The sequence below is a fragment of the Arachis hypogaea genome, chromosome 1, assembly GCF_003086295.3.
Source record: "Arachis hypogaea cultivar Tifrunner chromosome 1, arahy.Tifrunner.gnm2.J5K5, whole genome shotgun sequence".
NCBI lineage: Eukaryota > Viridiplantae > Streptophyta > Magnoliopsida > Fabales > Fabaceae > Arachis > Arachis hypogaea.
Window position 1 is genome coordinate 92,430,284 of NC_092036.1, and position 23,023 is coordinate 92,453,306.

At 38.9% G+C, this 23,023-nt stretch overlaps 2 non-coding genes across 2 annotated transcripts; both read left to right on the forward strand.

Moving 5' to 3' along the window:
- Nucleotides 1-925: 925 nt before the first annotated feature.
- Nucleotides 926-1,029, forward strand: LOC112714410 (small nucleolar RNA R71). Its single transcript, XR_003159239.1, has one exon. It is a non-coding gene; the product is annotated as a small nucleolar RNA R71 (small nucleolar RNA).
- A 6,592-nt stretch (nucleotides 1,030-7,621) lies between these two features.
- On the forward strand, nucleotides 7,622-7,725 carry LOC112714429 (small nucleolar RNA R71). Its single transcript, XR_003159252.1, has one exon. It is a non-coding gene; the product is annotated as a small nucleolar RNA R71 (small nucleolar RNA).
- The last annotated feature ends 15,298 nt before the right edge of the window (nucleotides 7,726-23,023 follow it).

Genomic DNA, 23,023 nt, shown 5'->3' on the forward strand with positions numbered 1-23,023 from the left:
CATGAATGGCAGAAGAAGATTTAATGGAATCTCTATGGTCTCTATATGAGCCTCAGATTCCTTTGGATCCTCAAGAGGGAACTCCTTCCTGCTTGAGAGACGTCCCATGAGGTCTTCCTCATTGGGATTCACATCCTTCTCCTCCCTTGTGCATTCGGCCATATTGATTACATCAATGACCTTGCACTGTCCTTTTGGATTCTCTTCTGTATTGCTTGGGAGAATATTAGGAGGAGTTTCAGTTAATTTCTTGCTCAGCTGGCCAACTTGTGCCTCCAAATTTCTGATGGAGGACCTTGTTTCACTCATGAAACTTAAGGTGGCCTTAGACAGATCAGAGACTAAATTTGCTAAATTAGAGGGGCTCTGCTCAGAATTCTCTGTCTGTTGCTGAGAAGATGATGGAAAAGGCTTGTTATTGCTTAGCCTGTTTCTTCCACCATTATTAAAGCCTTGTTGAGGCTTTTGTTGATCCTTCCATGAGAAATTTGGATGATTTCTCTATGATGAATTATAGGTGTTTCCATAAGGTTCACCCATGTAATTTACCTCTGCTATTGCAGGATTCTCAGGATCATAAGCTTCTTCAGAAGCTGCCTCTTTAGTACTGTTAGATGCATTTTGCCATCCATTCAGACTTTGAGAAATCATGTTGACTTGCTAAGTCAACACTTTGTTCTGAGCCAATATGGCATTTAGAGCATCAATTTCAAGAACTCCCTTCCTCTGAGGCGTCCCATTATTCACGGAATTCCTCTCAGAAGTGTACATGAATTAGTTATTTGCAACCATATCAATAAGTTCTTGAGCTTCTGCAGGCGTTTTCTTTAAGTGAATGGATCCACCTGCAGAATGGTCCAATGACATTTTGGAAAACTCAGATAGACCATAATAGAATATATCTAATATGGTCCATTCTGAAAACATGTCAGAAGGACACTTTTTGATCATCTGCTTGTATCTTTCCCAAGCTTCATAGAGGGATTCACCATCTTTTTGCTTGAAGGTCTGAACATCCACTCTAAGCTTGCTCAAATTTTGAGGAGGAAAGAATTTATCCAAGAAGGCCGTGACCATCTTATCCCAGGAGTCCAGGCTATCTTTAGGTTGTGAGTCTAACCGTGTTCTAGCTCTGTCTCTTACAGCAAAAGGGAAAAGCATGAGCCTGTAGACTTCAGGATCTACTCTATTTGTCTTGACAGTCTCACAGATTTGCAAGAACTTAGTTAAAAAATGATAAGGATCTTCGGATGGAAGTCCATGAAACTTGTAGTTCTGTTGCATCAAAGCAACTAATTGAGGTTTTAGCTCAAAATTGTTTGCTCCAATGGCAGGAATTGAGATGCTTCTTCCATCAAACTTGGACTTTGGTTTAGTGAAATCACCAAGTATCCTCCTTGCATTATTGTTGTTGGGTTTGGCTGCCATCTCCTTCTCTTGTTTGAAAATTTCAGAAAGGTTGCCTCTGGATTGTTGTAATTTCGCTTCTCTTAGTTTCCTCTTCAGAGTCCTTTCAGGTTTTGGATCAGCTTCAAGAAAGATGCCTTTTTCCTTGTTCCTGCTTACATGAAAGAGAAGAGAACAAGAAAAGAAGAGGAATCCTCTGTGTCACAGTAAAGAGGATCCTTATTATTAGTAGAAGAAGAAAGGAATAAAAGTGAAGAAGAACCCAAACACAAGGGTGAGGATAGAAGCAGTGATTGGAGATGAAGAGAGGTGAAGAGAAGTGTTAGTAAATAAATAAATAAATAGAAGAAGATGAGAGAGAGAATTCGAAAATTAATTTTGAAAAGGAGTTAATGATTTTCGAAAATTAAAGATGAGATAGAATTGAAATTAAAATTTTAAAACAATTAGTTAATTAATTAAAAAGAATTTTAAAAAAGAGGTGAGATATTTTCGAAAATTAGAGAGGGAGAAGTAGTTAGGTGGTTTTGAAAAAGATAAGAAACAAACAAAAAGTCAAATAGTTAGTTGAAAAAGATATTAAAATCAAATTTGAAAAGATAAGAAGATAAGAAGTTAGATAAGATATTTTAAAATCAAATTTTTGAAAAAGATAAAATTTTGAAAAAGATATGATATAAAAGACAAGATAAGATAGATTTAATTTTTAAAATTAAAATTAATTACTTGACTAACAAGAAACTAAAAGATATGATTCTAGAATTTAAAGATTGAACCTTTCTTAACAAGAAAGTAACAAACTTCAAATTTTTGAATCAATCACATTAATTATTAGCATAATTTTCGAAAATAAAGATAAAATTAAGAAAAATATTTTTGAAAAATATTTTTAAATTTTCGAAAATCATAAGATAAAAATGAAAAAGATTTGATTTTTGAAAAAGTTTTGAAAAGATAGGATTTTTAAAATTGAAAATTTGACTTGACTTGTAAGAAACAACTAATTTTAAAATTTTTTGACTAAGTCAACTCAAATTTTCGAAAATTATGAGAAAATTAAGGAAAAGATATTTTTTTTTTGAATTTTTAATGATGAGAGAGAAAAACAACAAAAATGACTCACAACATGAAAATTATGAATCAAAACTCATGATGCATGCAAGAACCCTATGAATGTCAAGATGAACACCAAGAACACTTGGAAGATCATGATGAACATCAAGAACATATTTTTGAAAAATTTTTTATGCAAAGAAAACATGCAAGACACCAAACTTAGAAATCTTTAATGCATGGACACTATGAATGCAAGAATGCACATGAAAAACAATAAAAGACACAAAACAAGAAAATATCAAGATCAAACAAGAAGACTTACCAAGAACAACTTGAAGATCATGAAGAACACTATGAATGCATGAATTTTCAAAAAATGCAAGAGATTTTCAAAACATGCGATTGACACCAAACTTAAAAATTGACACAAGACTCAAACAAGAATCACAAAATATTTTTTATTTTTATGATTTTATGATTTTTTTTTTTTGAAAACTTTTTGGAAAGAAAAATAAAAAGAAAATTACCTAATTTGAGCAACAAGATGAACCGTCAGTTGTCCATACTCGAACAATCCCTAGCAACGGCGCCAAAAACTTGGTGTTGTTGCCGGATCAGAAAAACTTGGCGCTGTGGTTGCACGTAATTGTAATTCAAACAATCCCCGGCAACGGCGCCAAAAACTTGGTGCACGAAATTATGATCATCAACAATGGCTCCAATGACTTGGTAGCTCTCACACGTGAATTACACTTAGTCACAACTCCGCACAACTAACCAGCAAGTGCACTGGGTCGTCCAAGTAATACCTTACGTGAGTAAGGGTCGATCCCACGGAGATTGTTGGTATGAAGCAAGCTATGGTCATCTTGTAAATCCCAGTCAGGTGGATTTAACTAATTTAAGAGATTATTGGTTTAAATAAAAATAATAAAATAAACAAAAAATAAAGATAGAGTTACTCATGTAATTCAATGGTGGGAATTTCAGACAAGTGTATGGAGATGCTTGTCCCTATTGAATCTCTACTTTCCTACTGCTTTCATCCAATCCTTCTTACTCCCTTCCATGGCAAGCTGTATGTAGGGCATCACCGTTGTCAATGGCTAGATCCTACCTTCTCAGTGAAAATGGTCCAAATGCTCTGTCACAGCACGGCTAATCATCTGTCGGTTCTCAATCAGGTTGGAATAGAATCCCGTGATTCTTTTACGTTTGTCACTAACGCCTAGCCTTCAGGAGTTTGAAGCTCGTCACAGTCATTCAATCTCGGAATCCTACTCGGAATACCACAGACAAGGTTAGACTTTTCGGATTCCCATGAATGCTGCTATCAATTCTAGCTTATACCACGAAGATTCTGATCAAGGAATCCAAGAGATATGCACCCGGTCTAAGGTAGAACGGAAGTGGTTGTCAGTCATGCGCGTTCATAGGTGAGAATGATGATGAGTGTCACGGATCATCACATTCATCAAGTTGAAGTGAAACGAATATCTTAGAACAGGAATAAATCGAATTGGATAGAAAATAGTAGTAATTGCATTAAAACTTGAGGTACAGCAGAGCTCCACACCCTTAATCTATGGTGTGTAGAAACTCCACCGTTGAAAATACATAAGTTAAAGGTCCAGGCATGGCCGAATGGCCAGCCCCCAGATCTAAGAACTAAACGTCCAAAGATTGAATAATACAATCAAAGATATCTAATAAACTAGTAAAAAGTTCTATTTATACTAAACTAGCTACTAGGGTTTACAGAGGTAAGTAATTGATGCATAAATTCACTTCCGGGGCCCACTTGGTGTGTGCTTGGGCTGAGCTTGATCTATCCACGAGCTGAGGCTTCTCTTGGAGTTGAACGCCAAGTTGTAACGTGTTTTGGGCGTTCAACCCTGGTTCGTGACGTGTTTCTGGCGTTTGACTCCAGAATGCAGCATGAAACTGGTGTTGAGCGCCAGTTTACGTTGTCAAATCTCGAATAAAGTATGAACTATATATTGCTGGAAAGCTCTGGATGTCTACTTTCCAACGCCATTGATAGCGCGCCATTTAAAGTTCTGTAGCTCCAGAAAATCCATTTCGAGTGCAGAGAGGTCAGATTCCAATAGCATCAGCAGTCCTTTGTCAGCCTCTTATCAGAGTTTTGCTCAGGTCCCTCAATTTTAGCCAGAAAATACCTGAAATCACAGAAAAACACACAAACTCATAGTAAAGTCCAGAAATGTGAATTTAGCATAAAAACTAATGAAAACATCCCTAAAAGTAACTAGATCATACTAAAAACTACCTAAAAACAATGCCAAAAAATGTATAAATTATCCGCTCATCAGCCACTTTTGTGGAAAGTTAATGACTAAGTGGAAGGTGTGGATCAATCTTTATGGGTTAAGGATGGACGGTTGGGGTTTGGCATGAAATGAGTACAAGGATTACCACTTTTATGAGGTTCTTAGTTCGGTCTCCAAGGATATCCTTCTTCCAATGTTGCATGGCAACACTTCCCAAGGTACTCCCTTTGAAGACGTGTGTATAGTCCCCCTTGTGAAGTGGCCGAACCCCCTTCTTCATTTGTCCCATCAATTTCATCCAATCTTCCCTTCATTTCTCCTACAAGATAAAAAGGAAAAAAATGAGTTTGAATGGTGGCGGCAAAAGTTAGAGAGTGGAATAACTACTTTTTAATTTTTTTTCTTTTTTTAAATAACTAAATGCTATTCATGAATGCAATCCAACCGACTGATTGAGTGTTCACGTATGCAACATTGGTGACACCAAACTTAGTTTGTGAGCATGTAGTTTAGAAAGAGTGGATTAAGGCTCTAAGATTGACATGATATGAATTGTGTTCATGCCCTCTTAGTGTGTCTTGAACACCAAACTTGTTGTTCACTATATGTTGCATACAAGGGTTCATCTAAGTGTTTGTCAAGGATGATTTGGAATTCATGAACCTTTCTTTATTAACTATTATTAAGGGTCTAAAGGAAAGGATATAAAACATGGGTTGCCTCCCATGAAGCACTTCTTTAGCGTCATTAGCTTGACGTTTGGCCTTTGTCAGGGTGGTTGGTAATGCCTCAAATCTTCCCTCTCGCAGTAAATCTATCTCCATTGGCTTTATTAATAATCTCCACATGTTCCAAGGAGAGAATTCTGCTGATGGTGTATACTTGAGGTAGCTAAGATGGAATGGTGGGGAGATGAGGTGGGATAGATGGGAAATGAGTAGAGATTACTTCATCCCCTAGAGAGAAATCCTCTGCAGGGATCTTCTTGTTTCTCCATCCCCTTGGTGCCTTCTTCCTTGTTTCTTTTAATGCTACCCTGCTCCTTGTGGCCTCTTTTTCCATGGAAATTTTGTTGCTGGTCTCATATGACTCCGGTGGGTTTAGCTCCTCTTGGGTTTCCTTAGCTGTTGTGTCTTCTAACTATTATTTGTCAACCAAAGGGATTCTCAGGTGTATTATTTGTGCTTCTGTGCTTGTTTCTTCCACCAATGCCTTATTGTGATCCTCCCTTGATTCGTTGTTTTCTTGATCTGCTTCTTGTAAGATTTTGAAGACATTGAAGGTAAGTTGTTCATCATGTATCCTCAGTATTAGCTCTCTTCGCTCCACATCTATAAGTGCTCTGGCTATGGCTAGGAATGGTCTTCCCAATATGATTGGATGGAGGTGACTCTCTTCCATCTCCAAGATAACAAAGTCTGTGGGAAGGAAGTAGTTCCCAACCTTTACCAACACGTTTTCAACCACTCCTATTGCTTGTTTTTGAGTTTTGTCAGCCAAATTGATGATTACATCCGTGGGCGTAAGCTCATTGATTTGAAGCTTCTTCATGAGGGATAAAGGCATTAAGTTGATGCTTTCTCCCAGGTCACAGAGTCCCTTATCAATCCTTATTTCTCCTATGGCACAAGGGATGTGAAAACTCCCTGGGTCCTTCCTCTTTGTAGGAAACTCTGTTTGAACGAGAGCACTGCACTCCTTATTCATCACTATTGTTTGCCCTCTCTTTAGTGAATTTTTCTTGGTCAGCAGCTCTTTCATACACTTAATGTATGAGGGCATTTGTTGGAGAGCCTTGATAAATGGTATGTTTACATGGAGAGATGCAAACATGTCGAGGAACCTTGAGTACACTCTCCTTTCTACACCCCTATTGAGTCTTTGGGGAAAAGGTGCATATGGGTTCAGAATCTTCTTCTCCCTTAGCTCCTTCCTTTGTGTGGGGTTGGTTTCTTGGTCACTCTCTTCTTGCTTCTCTACTGGAATATCTTGAGAGTGTTCTAATGGTTTGTTCCGTTCCTCCACACTCCCTTCATCACTGATAGTGATCATCTTGCATTCTTTCCATCTCTCGGGTTTTTCTCTGTGTCACTTGGGAAGCTATCAGTAGGCTTGAGAATCTGCTGAGAGAGATATCCCACTTGAGACTCCAGCCTCTTGATGGTGTCTCCCTGGTTTTTGATATTAGCTCGCACTTCATCTTTGAACACTCTAGAGTCTTAATTCTGGAGAGTCTATCTTTGGATGATGATGGTGAATTGACGTAAGATGGGTGAGATGTGCCATTTTGGTTTTGATATAGATGTTGAGAGGTACTGTTGGGTGGGTGTTGATATGATCTCTGTGTGGAATGTTGGTGAGTTACATTGTTGTTGGGGTTGTGACGTCTCTGATCTTGGCCTTGATCTTGTTGATTTTCCCACCCAAAGTTTGGGTGGTTTTTCCAACCAGGTTTATAAATTTTGGAGTATGGATCATGGGCTTGCCTAGGTGAGTTCCCAATATAGTTGGCTTATTCCCAGTCACTCTCTTCCTCTGTATTTACTCCTTCTTGAGCTGATGATGAAGTGGTGACTGCTGCAACTTGGTTTCCTTCCATCTTCTTGGTAAGGTCAGCTAACTGCTTGGTGATCATCTTGTTTTGAGCCAGCAGTGCATCCATATGGTTTAGCTCTATCACTCCTCGAGTGTTGCTCCTTTTAGAAGCATAGAAGTAGTCATTCTTAGCTACAGTCTCGATGACATCTATGGCTTCTTCAATGGTCTTTTTCTTGTTTAGAGATCCCCCGGATGAGTGGTCTACTGCCTTCTTTGATTCATAAGAAAGACCCTCATAGAAAATGTGTAGCTGCATCCATTCATTAAACATGTCTGGTGGGCACCTTCTTGTTAAGTCCTTAAACCTCTCCCATGCCTCATAGAGAGTTTCACCATCTTGTTGCCTAAAGGTTTGTACATCAGCTCTCAACCTGTTGATTCTTTGAGGAGGGTAGAATCTCGCCAAGAATTTGTTCACCACTTCCTCCCGCGTTGTTAAACTCTCCTTCGAGAAAGATTCCAGCCATTTATATGCTTTATCCCTAAGTGAAAAGGGGAACAAAAGCAGTCTAGAGGTGTTAGATGAACACCATTAAACTTCACATTATCACATATCCTTAGGAAGGTGGTTAGATATTGATTGGGGTATTCGTGGGCGCTTACTCTGAATGCACAATTGTTCTGAACGAGGGTGATGAGCTGGGGCTTTAGTTTAAAGTAATTGGCATGTAGGGTTGGCTTTTGGATGCTACTTCCACAATTTCCTGGCTTTGGGTTGATGTAAGAGTGGTGCACGAATTTGCAATCCGTACAACTAACCAGCAAGTGCACTGGGTCGTCCAAGTAATACCTTACGTGAGTAAGGGTCGATCCCACGGAGATTATTGGTTTGAAGCAAGCTATGTTTATTTTATTAATCTTAGTCAGGCTGCCAATAAGATTATTTGGATTTAATTGTAAGAAGTAAAAGTGTTTGGAATAAGTAATTGTTACTTTATTAATGGAGGATATGTTGGAGTTTTGGAGATGCTTTGTCCTCTGAATTTCTGCAATATAATATTCAACTCAATTGTTTGTAAAGTTCCATCCATGGCAAACTGTATGTAGGGTGTCACCATTGTCAGTGGCTACTTCCCATCCTCTCAGTGAAAATGGTCCAGATGCTCTGTCACAGCACGGCTAATCAGCTGTTGGTTCTCGATCATGTTGGAATAGGATCCATTGATCCTTTTGCATTTGTCATCACGCCCAGCAATCGTGAGTTTGAACTGCGTCACAGCCATTCAATCCTTGAATCCTACTCGGAATACCACAGACAAGGTTTAGACTTTCCGGATCCTCAAGAGTGGCCGCCATCAGTTCTAGCTTATACCACGAAGATTCTGATTAAGGAAGCTAAGAGATGCTCGTTCAATCTGATGTAGAACGGAGGTGTTTGTCAGGCACACGTTCATGGATTGAGGAAGGTGATGAGTGTCATGGATCATCACCTCCTTCACAATTAAGCGCGAATGAACATCTTAGATAGGAACACACACACGTTTGAATGGAGAAATAGAAACAATTGCATTAATTCATTGAGACGCTGCAGAGCTCCTCACCCCAACAATGGAGTTTAGAGACTCATGCCGTCAAAGAGTATGTAATTTAGATCTGAAAATGTCATGAGGTACAAGATAAGTCTCTAAAAGTTGTTCAAATAGTAAACTAGTAACCTAGGTTTACAGAAAATGAATAAACTAAGATAATTGGTGCAGAAATCCACTTCTGGGGCCCACTTGGTGTGTGCCGGGGCTGAGACTAAAGCTTCTCACGTGCTTGGGCTGTTTCTGGAGTTGAACGCCAGGTTGTAACGTGTTTTGGGTGCTGAACTCCAACTTGTAACCTGTTTCTAGCGCTGGACGCCAGACAGCAGCATGAAACTGGCGTTGAACGCCAGTTTACGTCGTCTATCTTCGCGCAAAGTATGGACTATTATATATTGCTGGAAAGCCCTGGATGTCTAATTTCCAACCCAATTAAGAGCGCGTCAATTGGTCTCCTGTAGCTCCAAAAAATCCATTCCGAGGGCAGAGAGGTCAGGATCCAACAGCATCAGCAGTCCTTTTTCAGCCTAACTCAGATTTTTGCTCAGCTCCCTCAATTTCAGCCAGAAAATACCTGAAATCACAGAAAAATACACAAACTCATAGTAAAGTCTAGAAATATGATTTTTGCCTAAAAACTAATAATATTCTACTAAAAACTAATTAAAACATGCTAAAATCTACATGAAATTACCCCCAAAAAGCGTATAAAATATCCGATCATCACAACACCAAACTTAAACTGTTGCTTGTCCTCAAGCAAATAGATAAATAAAATAGGATGAAAATAAATTAAGAAGTAATAATATCTCAGAGTTTTGTAAATGGAGCTCAGATTCTTATTAGATGAGCGGGGCTTGTAGCTTTTTGTTTCTGAACAGTTTTGGCATCTCCCTTTATCCTTTGAAATTCAGAATGATTGGCATCCATAGGAACTCAGAATTCAGATAGTATTATTGATTCTCCAAGTGTAGTATGTTGATTCTTGAACACAGTTACTTTATGAGTCTTGGCCGTAGCCCTAAGCACTTCGTTTTCCAGTATTACCACCGGATACATAAATGCCACAGACACATGACTGGGTGAACCTTTTCAGATTGTGACTCAGCTTTGCTAAAGTCCCCAGTTAGAGGTGTCCAGAGCTCTTAAGCACACTCTTTTTGCTTTGGATCACGACTTTAACCACTCAGTCTCAAGCTTTTCACTTGGACCTGCATGCCACAAGCACATGGTTAGGGACAGCTTGATTTAGCCGCTTAGGCCTGGAACTACTTCCTTGGGCCCTCCTATCCACTGATGCTCAAAGCCTTGGATCCTTTTCACCCTTGCCTTTTGGTTTTAAGGGCTATTGGCTTTTGTTCCTTTTCTTGATCCAATGATTCCTTGTAAATTTTTTTTTCACTGCTTTTTCTTGCTTCAAGAATCAAATTCATGATTTTTCAGATCATCAATAATATTTTTTGTGTTCCTCATTCTTTCAGGAGCCAACATTCGTAAAATTCAGGATAAAATATGCACTGTTCAAGCATTCATTCAGAGAACAAAAAGTATTGCCACCACATATAATTATTATAATTTTTTTTATTATTAAGAACTCGAAAAATATAAATTACTTCTTTATTCTAAAAATCTACTATTTTATTCATGTCTGATGATGATGAGAAAAATAAATTATAACTTAATTGAAAATAAAACCAGAATAGATATGCTAATTACTACTACTACTACTATATATCTTCTAAGGTAAATTCCTATAATAACACTATCACAGAATTAAAGTTAAAATTAGAATTCAACAACCTGTGTTTTGGGAAGTGGATGTTCCTCTGATCTGTGGGGTGTTTGGTCCTTCAAGGATTAATTTCTGGCGCTTCAGCTCCCTTAAATCATGCCCTTGCTCTTCTTGTTCCCTTAGGTGCCATGATCTTGATGAGTTTTAGCTCAGTGATCATGGCAAATCACACCAAACTTAGAGGTTTGCTTGTCCTCAAGCAAAAGAAAGGATAGGAGAGGAATAGAGGGAGAGGCAATTTCGAAATCCAAAAGATATGATGAGTTGAAAAAGATTTGAGAAAGATTTGGATTGGAAAAAGATTTGTGTTTATGAATTAAGATACATTTGATATTTTTGAAAAGGGATTTTAGAAATTAGGGTTTTTAGAAATTAGGATTAAAAATTTTTTTGAAATTAAAGGACGACATTTTGAAACATGTTTATGCAAGAAATTATGAATTGAAACATAAAAATTTAGAAAATTTGTAAAGAAAAATGGATTTTACCTCCTCCCCACCAGTCTGGCGTTAAACGCCCAAATGCTGCATGTTTTGGGCATTTAACGCCCAATTGCTGCTTCTCCTGGGCATTCAACGCCCAGCTGTTGCTTCTTTCTGGCGTTGAACACCAGGAAGTCCTTTATCACTGGGTGTTTTTCTAAATGCCCAAGATGCTGTAATTCTGGCGTTAAACGCCCAGAAGGAGCTTCTTTCTGGCGTTCAACGCCCAGAAGATGCTCCTTTCTAGCGTTCAACGCTCAGATGGCTATCCTTACTGGCGTTGAATGCCCAGTGGATGCTTCTTTTGGGCGTTCAATGCCCAAAACGTTTCTTACTGGCTTTTTCACGCCAGTGAGCTTCCAAATTTCCCTGTAACTCTGTGAATTCAATCAATTACTTTTTTACCTTTTGAAGATACTTTGACATATACCTGTAAAAATTAATTAGAAAAAACAAATAAAATTAAATTTTGTGAATGGCTGGGTTGCCTCCCAGCAAGCGCTTCTTTATTGTCCTTAGCTGGACTATTACTGAGCTCTAATCAAGTCTCAGTTTTGAGCATTCTTGCTCAAAATTGCCTTCAAGATAATGTTTAACTCTCTGTCTATTAACAATGAATTTTTTGTTAGAGTCATTATCCTGAATAATTTCCCTGTAATCACATATGGACCTCTCCACCGGGATTTTAATTTCCCTGGGAATAATTTGAGCCGAGAATTAAATAGCAGAACTTTCTGCCCCGGCTCAAAGACTCTGGATGACAGCTTCTTATCATGCCATCTTTTTGCTTTCTCTTTGTAAATTTTTGCATTCTCGAAAGCATTGAGTCTAAATTCCTCTAGCTCATTTAACTGGAGCAATCGTTTTTCTCTAGCTGACTTGGCATCAAGGTTCAGGAATCTGGTTGCCCAGTAGGCCTTGTGTTCTAGTTCCACTGGCAAGTGACATGCCTTTCCATACACGAGCTGGTATGGAGAGGTCCCTATAGGGGTCTTGAATGCTGTTCTGTATGCCCACAGAGCATCATCCAAGCTTCTTGCCCAATCTTTTCTACGGTTAATTACAGTCCGTTCCAGGATTCTTTTAAGTTCTCTGTTAGAGACTTCAGCTTGCCCATTTGTCTGTGGATGATATGGAGTGGCTACCCTGTGGCTAACTCCATAACGAACCAAAGCAGAGTAAAGCTATTTATTACAGAAATGAGTGCCCCATCACTAATTAGTACTCTAGGGGTGCCAAATCTGCTAAAGATGTGTTTCTGGAGGAATTTTAACACTGTCTTAGTGTCATTAGTAGGTGTTGCAATAGCTTCCACCCATTTGGATACATAATCCACTGCCACCAGAATATAAGTGATTGAGTATGATAGTGGGAAAGGTCCCATTAAGTCAATACCCCATACATCAAACAACTCAATCTCTAAGATCCCTTGTTGAGGCATAGCATAACTGTGAGGCAGATTACCAGATCTTTGGCAATTGTCACAATTAAGTACAAACACTCGGGAGTCTTTATAGAGAGTAGGCCAGTAGAAGCCACATTGGAGGACTCTTGTGGCTGTTCGCTCACTTCCAAAATGTCCTCCATACTATGATCCATGGCAGTGCCATAGGATCTTCTGCGCTTCTTCTTTAGGCACACATCTACGGATTACTCCGTCTGCACATCTCTTAAAGAGATACGGCTCATCCCAAAGATAATACTTTGCATCCGTGATTAGCTTCTTTGATTGCTGTCTACTGTATTCTTTGGGTATGAATCTCACTGCCTTGTAGTTTGCAATGTCTGCAAACCATGGCACTTCCTAGATGGCAAAGAGTTGCTCATCTAGAAAGTTTTCAGAAATCTCAGTAAGAGGGAGGGACGCCCCTTCTACTGGTTCTATTCGGGACAGGTGATCTGCTACCTGATTCTCTGTCTCCTTTCTGTCTCTTATTTCTATATCAAACTCTTGCAGAAGCAACACTCATCTTATAAGTCTGGGTTTTGAATCTTGCTTTGTGAGTAGATATTTAAGAGCAGCATGATCAGTGTACACAATCACTTTTGATCCTACTAAATAGGATCTGAATTTGTCAATGGCGCAAACCACTGTAAGTAGTTTTTTCTGTGGTTGTGTAGTTCTTCTGTGTGTCATTTAAAACACAACTGGCATAGTAAATGACGTCCAGAAGCTTGTCATGCCTTTGTCCCAATACTACACCAATGGCATGGTCACTGGCATCACATATCAATTCAAATGGCAATGTCCAGTTTGGTGCAGAGATGATTGGTGCTGTGACCAATTTAGCCTTCAGAGTCTCAAATGCCTGCAGACACTCTTTATCAAAGATAACTGGCGTGTCAGCAGCTAGCAGGTTGCTCAGAGGTTTGGCGATTTTTGAAAAATCCTTTATAAACCTCCTATAGAATCCTGCATGCCCCAGAAAGCTTCTGATTGCCTTAACATTGGCAGGTGGTGGTAATTTTTCAATTACCTCTACCTTAGCTTGATCCACCTCTATTCCCTTGTTCGAAATTTTGTGCCCAAGGACAATTCCTTCAGTCACCATAAAGTGACACTTCTCCCAGTTTAAAACCAGGTTAGTCTCTTGGCATCTCTTTAGAACAAGTGCTAGATGGTTAAGGCAAGAGCTGAATGAGTCTCCAAATACTAAAAAGTAATCCATGAAGACTTCTAGAAATTTTTCCACCATATCAGAAAAAATTGAGAGCATGCACCTCTGAAAGGTTGCAGGTGCATTGCACAGGCCAAATGGCATCCTTCTGTATGCAAATACTCCAGATGAACATGTGAATGCCGTTTTCTCTTGATCCTGGGGATCTACTACAATTTGATTATAACCTGAATATCCATCCAGGAAGTAGTAGTATTCATGACCTGCTAGTCTTTCTAGCATCTAGTCTATGAATGGTAAAAGAAAATGATCCTTTCTGGTGGCTGTATTGAGCCTTCTATAATCAATACAAATACGCCACCCTGTAACTGTTCTTGTAGGAACCAGTTCATTTTTTTCATTATGAACCACTGTCATGCCTCCCTTCTTAGGGACGACTTGGACAGGGCTTACCCAGGGGCTGTCAGAACTAGGATAAATAATCCCAGCCTCTAGTAATTTAGTGACCTCCTTCTGGACTACTTCCTTCATGGCTGGATTCAGCCGCCTTTGTGGTTGGACCACTGGCTTGGCGTCACCCTCCAATAGGATCTTGTGCATGCATCTGGCTGGGCTAATGCCCTTAAGATCACTGATGGACCACCCAAGAGCTGTCTTGTGTGTCCTTAGCACTTGAATTAGTGCTTCCTTTTCCTGTGGCTCTAAGGTAGAGCTTATGATTACAGGAAAGGTATCACCTTCTCCCAGAAATGCATATTTCAGGGATGGTGGTAATGGTTTGAGCTCGGGTTTGGGAGGTTTCTCCTCTTCCTGAGGGATTTTCAGAGGTTCTATTATTCTCTCTGATTCCTCCAGATCAGGCTGAGCATCTTTAAAGATGTCCTCTAGCTCTGATTCGAGACTCTCAGCCATATTGACCTTTCTTACCAGAGAGTCAATAATATCAACACTCATGCAGTCATTTGGGGTGTCTGGATGTTGCATGGCTTTGACAACATTCAACTTGAACTCCTCCTCATTGACTCTCAGGGTTACTTCCCCTTTTTGGACGTCAATGAGGGTTCGGCCAGTTGCTAGGAAAGGTCTTCCTAGAATGAGAGTTGCACTCTTGTGTTCCTCCATTTCTAGCACCACAAAGTTAGTAGGAAAGGCAAATGGCCCAACTTTGACAATCATGTCTTCAATCATGCCTGATGGGTATTTAATGGAGCCATCAGCAAGTTGAAGACATATCCGGGTTGGTTTGACTTCTTCAGTCAAACCAAGCTTTGTGATAATAGATGCAGGTATTAAGTTGATACTTGCCCCAAGATCACATAGATCCTGCTTGGTACAAGTACCCTCTAATGTGCATGGTATCATAAAGTTTCCGGGATCCTTAAGCTTCTCAGGTAAGCTTTCCAGGATAACTGCACTGCATTCTTTAGTGAGGTAAACTTTTTCAGTTTCCCTCCAATCCTTCTTATGACTTAAGATCTCTTTCATGAACTTGGCATAAGAGGGTATTTGCTCAAGTGCTTCTGCAAACGGAATCTTTATTTCAAGAGTCTTGAGATAGTTTGCAAAGCGGGCAAATTGCTTATCCTGTTCCGCTTGGCAGAGTTTTTGAGGATAAGGCATTTTGGCTTTGTATTCCTCAACCTTAGTTGCTACAGGTTTATTACCTGTAGAAGTGGGTTGGGAAGCCTTTTTAGAAGGGTTGTTATCAGCACTTGTATGTAACTGATCCCCCACTGGCGTTTGAATGCCAGGGGTGGAAGCTGGAGTGGCGTTAGACGCCAACTCCTTATCTGTTACTGGCGTCTGAACGCCAGAACTGTGCTCCCTTTGAGCGTTCAACACCGGATTCATGCTTGTTTCTGGCGTTGAACGCCAGGAATGAGCATGGTCTGAGTGTTCAGCGCCAGCCTTATTCCTCTCTGGGCTCTGATTGTCCTCAGAGGGATTTTGAGTAGCCATTTGTTCATTTCTTGGCTTCCTGCTGCTTTGAAGTGAGGTATTTAATGTTTTCCCACTTCTTAATTGAACTACTTGGCATTCTTCTGTTATTTGTTTTGACAGTTGCTTTTCTGTTTGCTTTAACTGTAGTTCCATATTCCTGTTACCTATTCTTGTTTCCTGTAGTATTTCCTTGAATTCGGCTAGCTGCTGAGTTAGAAAGTCTAATTGCTGATTGAATTCATTAGCCTGATCTACAGGACTGAGTTTAGCAGTTATTGTTTTAGCTTCTTCTTTCATGGAATATTCACTGCTTAGGTACAGATGCTGATTTCTGGCAACTGTATCAATAAGCTCTTGAGCTTCTTCAATTGTTTTTCTCATATGTATAGATCCACCAGCTGAGTGATCTAGAGAAATCTGAGCTTTTTCTTTAAGCCCATAGTAGAAGATGTCTAATTGCACCCACTCTGAAAACATCTCAGAGGGGCATTTTCTTAGCATCTCTCTGTATCTCTCCCAAGCATCATAAAGGGATTCATTATCTCCTTGTTTGAAGCCTTGGATGCTTAGCCTTAGCTGTGTCATCCGTTTTGGAGGAAAATAGTGATTCAGGAATTTTTCTGACAGCTGTTTCCATGTCTTTATGATGTTCTTAGGTTGGTTATTTAACCACCTCTTAGCTTGATCTTTTACAGCAAATGGAAATAGTAGTAATCTGTAGACATCCTGATCTACTTCCTTATCATGCACTGTGTCAGCAATTTGTAAAAATTGTGCCAAAAACTCTGTAGGTTCTTCATGTGGAAGACCGGAATACTGGCAGCTTTGCTGCACCATGATAATGAGCTGAGGATTCAACTCAAAGCTACTAACTCCAATGGAGGGTATACAGATGCTACTCCCATATGAAGCAGTAGTGGGGTTAACATATGACCCCAAAGTCCTCCTGGACCGTTCATTTCCACTTAGTTCCATGATGGAGCAAGGGAGATGGTATAGATGTTGATATTGTCTATTTTATTTAATTTATTATATAAAGAAAATTGATTTTCGAAATAATAAAATAAAATAAAATAAAAAATCGAAATAAAAATAAAATAAATAAAGAAAGAAAATTAAAAATTAAAAATTTGAAAACTTTTATGAAGATTTTTGAAAATTTGAGGAGAGAGAAAGTGGTTAGGATATTCTTGAAAAAGATATTTATATATATATTTTTTTTGAATTTTGAATTTTATGATGAAAGAGAAAAACACACAAAAGACACAAGACTTCAAATTTTTAGATCTAATGCTCCTTATTTTCGAAAATTTTGGAGGGAAAACACCAAGGAACACCAAACTTAAAAATTTTAAGATCAAAACACAAGAAAGACTCAAGAACACCTTGAAGATTCACAAGAATACCAAGAACAAAAGAAAGAACACCACACTTAAAATTTTTAGAAAACCAAGATAAATTTTCGAAAATTAAAGAAAGATCAACAAGAAAACACCAAACTTAAAGTTTGGCACAAGATTAAATCAAGAAAAATTATTTTTGAAGAAAAGATTTTAAAAAGAAGATACCCAATTGCCAAGAACATAAGCCAACGCTCTAACCAACTGAGCTAAAAATGTAACGTAATTTAAAGATGTATTATTTTTATAGATAAGAATAATTTTTTTTGAAAACTAATGTTTTGAAAAAGCACAAGAAAAACAAGAAAAGACACAGAACAAGACAAATCAAAGATCAAACAAGAAAAATTGACAAGAACAATTTGAAGATCAAGGAAGAACAAGAACATGCAATTCGAAAAATTAAAAGACAAGGAAAAACATGCAATTGACACCAAACTTAGAACAAGACACTAAACTCACGAAAATTAGAAATTGATAAAGAAAAATAATATATTTTTGAAAATTTTTTTGAAAGGGAATAAAGGACTCAGAATTTAATGACTCTATAACAACAAAAATAAATTATTCCTAATCTAAGCAACAAAATAAGCCTTTAGTTGTTCAAACTCGAATAATCCCCGGCAACGGCGCCAATAACATGGTGCACGAATTTGCAATCCGTACAACTAACCAGCAAGTGCACTGGGTCGTCCAAGTAATACCTTACGTGAGTAAGGGTCGATCCCACGGAGATCATTGGTTTGAAGCAAGCTATGTTTATTTTATTAATCTTAGTCAGGCTGCCAATAAGATTATTTGGATTTAATTGTAAGAAGTAAAAGTGTTTGGAATAAGTAATTGTTACTTTATTAATGGAGGATATGTTGGAGTTTTGGAGATGCTTTGTCCTCTGAATTTCTGCAATGTAATATTCAACTCAATTGTTTGTAAAGTTCCATCCATGGCAAGCTGTATGTAAGGTGTCACCATTGTCAGTGGCTACTTCCTATCGTCTCAGTGAAAACGGTCCAGATGCTCTGTCACAGCACGGCTAATCAGCTGTTGGTTCTCGATCATGTTGGAATAGGATCCATTGATCCTTTTGCGTTTGTCATCACGCCCAGCAATCGCGAGTTTGAAGCGCGTCACAGCCATTCAATCCTTGAATCCTACTCGGAATACCACAAATAAGGTTTAGACTTTTCGGATCCTCAAGAGTGGCCGCCATCAGTTCTAGCTTATACCACGAAGATTCTGATTAAGGAAGCTAAGAGATGCTCATTCAATCTGATGTAGAACGGAGGTGTTTGTTAGTCACACGTTCATGGATTGAGGAAGGTGATGAGTGTCACGGATCATCACCTCCTTCACAATTAAGCACGAATGAACATCTTAGATAGGAACACACACACGTTTGAATGGAGAAATAGAAACAATTACATTAATTCATTGAGATGCTGCAGAGCTCCTCACCCCCAACAATGGAGTTTAGAGACTCATGCCGTCAAAGAGTATGTAATTCAGATCTGAAAATGTCATGAGGTACAAGATAAGTCTCTAAAAGTTGTTTAAATAGTAAACTAGTAACCTAGGTTTACAGAAAATGAGTAAACTAAGATAATTGGTGCAGAAATCCACTTCTGGGGCCCACTTGGTGTGTGCTGGGGCTGAGACTAAAGCTTCTCACGTGCTTGGGCTGTTTCTGGAGTTGAACGCCAGGTTGTAACGTGTTTTGGGCGCTGAACTCTAACTTGTAACCTGTTTCTGGCGCTGGATGCCAGACAGCAGCATGAAATGTCTTCTATCTTCGCGCAAAGTATGAACTATTATATATTGCTGGAAAGCCCTGGATGTCTACTTTCCAACCCAATTAAGAGCGCATCAATTGGACTCCTGTAGTTCCAAAAAATCCATTCCGAGTGTAGAGAGGTCAGGATCCAACAGCATCAGCAGTCCTTTTTCAGCCTAACTCAGATTTTTACTCAGCTCCCTCAATTTCAGCCAGAAAATGCCTGAAATCACAGAAAAACACACAAACTCATAGTAAAGTCCAGAAATATGATTTTTGCCTAAAAACTAATAATATTCTACTAAAAACTAATTAAAACATGTTAAAATCTACATGAAATTACCCCCAAAAAGCGTATAAAATATCCGCTCATCAAAGAGCCTAGAACTCTTCTCTCTTGTCCAACATGATTTACTGGGCCTTCTCTGGCATGGTTGTGAGCTTCTTCTTCATGGTGGTTCTCCATATTCTCCTCCATGTCTGTTTCAAAATACTCCTCCTCTTCCTCAGCACCAATGACTCTCTTCCGTCTTGCTTCCCTCCTTAATCTAAGAAAGGTTATCTCAGGTTCAGAATCAAAGGAAGTTAAAGCTCCGCTTCTTCTACCTGTTATACAACCAACAAAGCAAAAAGCAAGAAAGAAAATAAATGAAGAAATTACTCTTGTTAGAATGGCTGTTAGTGTGAGTGGTACAATGTATCAAACAGTTAGTAGGTTAGTGAACTAAATTGTAGATAGCAAGGAAAACAGATGAAGAAGAAAGAAAACAAAAATGAAATAGCTAAACTGAAAGTAAATGACTAAAATGAAATAATCTAAACAAAAAAAATTGCTCAATCTAGTTATCCTCCAACTTAATCATTGTCGATACAAAATCAATCCCCATCAACGGCGCCATAAACTTGATGCACGAAAACTTATCTCTCAACAAATTTCCTTTCGGCAAGTATACCGAATTGTCGTCAAGTAAAAACTCACAATAGAGTGAGGTCGAATCCCATAGGTATTGATTGGTCAAGCAACTTTAATTGGAGGAATGTTCTAGTTGAGCTAAGCAGAAGTTGAGTTGATAATTGCAGAAAATTAAATGGCGGGGAAGAAAATAACAGAAAATGTAAATACTGGAAATAAATGGCAGAATGTAAAGTGCAGAAAGTAAATTGCAGAATCTTAACTGGGGATTTGGGGAGATGAACATAAAAGTAAATGGCAGAAGGTAAAGAGAATGGGTAAGATCAAAAATGGGGATTCATTGGGCTTAGGAGATGTTGCATTCTCCGGATCAAGTTCATTCTCATCTCTTCCTTAATCAATGCATTCATTGATCTCTTTGGCAATCTTAAGTGATTGGATCCCAATTCCTTGGCAACCCAATCTCTCTAAGCTTGAACAGTTGCCCAATTCTTTGATTTAATTGCTCATGGGAAGAGATGAAGTATAGTCACTGATTATACCACATGTATTTCCAAATCAAAGTGTTGGTAGGATTATATGTCACTATATCCATCCAAACCCCAATTGGGTCCAACATGAGAAAGCAATTCTAGCATGATCTCCTCATCCCTTTTCCAAGGCTCAGAGGAGATCCAATTATGGAAAGTTTCTTTTCCAAGACAACTAACCAATTTATTTAAGATCAAAAACTTTCTAGTAAATTAAGAGAAAAGAAAGAGGAAGAAGAATGAAAATTATAATTGATCCATCAAATTACAACAGAGCTCCCTAACCCAATGAAAAGGGGTTTAGTTGTTCATAGCTCTGAAAATGAAAGATGATAGAGAAGAGTGCATTCTCCAGTAAACTAGAATTTACAGGAAAAGTAAATATACAGAATGTAGTTCCCAATAATGCCAAGCCTTCTCTCTAGTTCAAAACTACTTCCTATATATACTACTCTTTTGATCTTCTAGTTAGCTCTTCAAGTCTTGGATATGGACCCTTGATCTTTAGTTGAAGCAGTTACAGTTTTCAGTGGGCTCAGCTTTGCTTGCAGAAAGAATGTGAGGCAGGCATGGTAGGACGTTAGTTAGGACGTTAGTGGCGTTAACGTTAGGTGTAAACTTGGGTTCGAAAGCGTTAGTGACGATAACTTTGTCACTAACATTCCAAACCAGTTGATTGGTGCACGAAATTGTGATCTCTAATAATGTCATTCAACTTGGTATGCGCGTTTATAACTCAGCACTTTCTTCAAACCTCAGCAAGTACACTGGGTTGTCCAAGTAATAAACCTTACGTGAGTAAGGGTCGATCCCACGGAGATTGTTGGTAAGAAGCAAGCTATGGTCATCTTGAAATTCTCAGTTAGGCGGATAATATATGGTTATGGAGGTTTTGAATAATAATAATAAATAAACAGAAAATAAAGATAGAAATACTTATGTAAATCATTGATGGGAATTTCAGATAGGCGTATGAAGATGCTGTGTTCCTTCTGAATCTCTGCTTTCCTACTACCTTCATCCAATCCTTCTTACTCATTTCCATGGCAAGCTGTATGTATGGCATCACCGTTGTCAATGGCTACATCCCATCCTCTCAGTGAAAAAGGTCCAAATGCTCTATCACCGCACGGCTAATCATCTGTCGGTTCTCGATCATGCCGGAATAGAATCCATTGATTCTTTTGTGTTTGTCATCACGCCCAACAATCGTGAGTTTAAAGCTCGTCATAGTCATTCAATCCCTGAATCCTAGTCGGAATACCACAGACAAGGTTTAGACTTTCTGGACTCTCATGAATGCCGCCATCAAATCTAGCTTATACCACGAAGATTCTGATTAAGGAATCTAAGAGATATGCATTTGGTCTGAGGTAGAACGGAAGTGGTTGTCTGTCACGCATTCATAGGTGATAATGATGATGAGTGTCACGGATCATCACATTCGTCATAGTGAAGTGCAACGAATATCTTAGAGCAGGAATAAACTGAATTGAATAGAAAATAGTAGTAATTGCATTAAAACTCGAGGTACAGTAGAGCTCCACATGCTTAATCTATGGTGTGTAGAAACTCTACCGTTGAAAATACATAAGTGATGGTCCAGGCATGGCCGACTGGCCAACCCCCAAAATGTGATATGAATTCAAAAATAGGGAGAAGGACCTGGTCTAAGGACTAGGCGTCCAAAGATGTGGTCAAAGACCGAATGGTCAAAAAGACACCTAGTACAATAGTAAAATGTTCTATTTATACTAGACTAGCTACTAGGGTTTACAGAAGTAAGTAATTGATGCAAAAATCCACTTTCGGGGCCCACTTGGTGTGTGCTTGGGCTGAGCTTGAGCTTTACATGTGCAGAGGCTTCTTTTGGAGTTGAACGCCAACTTGTAACGTGTTTTTGGCGTTCAACTCTGGTTCGTGATGTGTTTCTCGCGTTTGACTCCAGAATGTAGCATGGAACTGGCGTTGAGTGCCAGTTTACGTCGTTTAATCTCGAATAAAGTATGAACTATTATATATTACTGGAAAGCTCTGGATGTCTACTTTCCAACGCTGTTGAGAGCGCGCCATTTGAAGCTCTGTAGCTCCAGAAAATTCATTTCGAGTTCTGGGAGGTCAGAGTCCAACAGCATCAGCAGTCCTTTGAATTAACGTTAAAGCGATTCACCAGGGATGTCACAAGGACTGCTGATGTTGTTGGATTCTGACCTCCCTCCACTCGAGATGGTTTTTTTGGAGCTACAGAACTCCAAATGGTGCAATCTTAACGGAATTGGAAATTAGACATCCAGAGCTTTCCATCAATATATAATAGTCCATACTTTGTTCGACTTTAGATGACGAAAACTGGCATTCAACGCCAGTTCCATCCTGCATTCTGGAGTAAAACGCCAGAAACACGTCACAAACCAGGGTTAAACGCCAAAAACACGTTACAACTTGGCGTTTAACTCCAAGAGAAGCCTCTGCACGTGTAAAGCTCAAGCTCAGCCCAAGCACACACCAAAGTGGGCCCCGAAAGTGGATTTCTGCATTTAGACTTATTTCTGTAAACCCTAGTAACTAGTCTAGTATAAATAGGACATTTTACTAATGTATTAGAAGTCTTTTGATTGATCTTTATTCAGTGTATGTGATTTTAGACCTTCAGGGGGGCTGGCCATTCGGCCATGCCTGGACCATCACTTTTGTATTT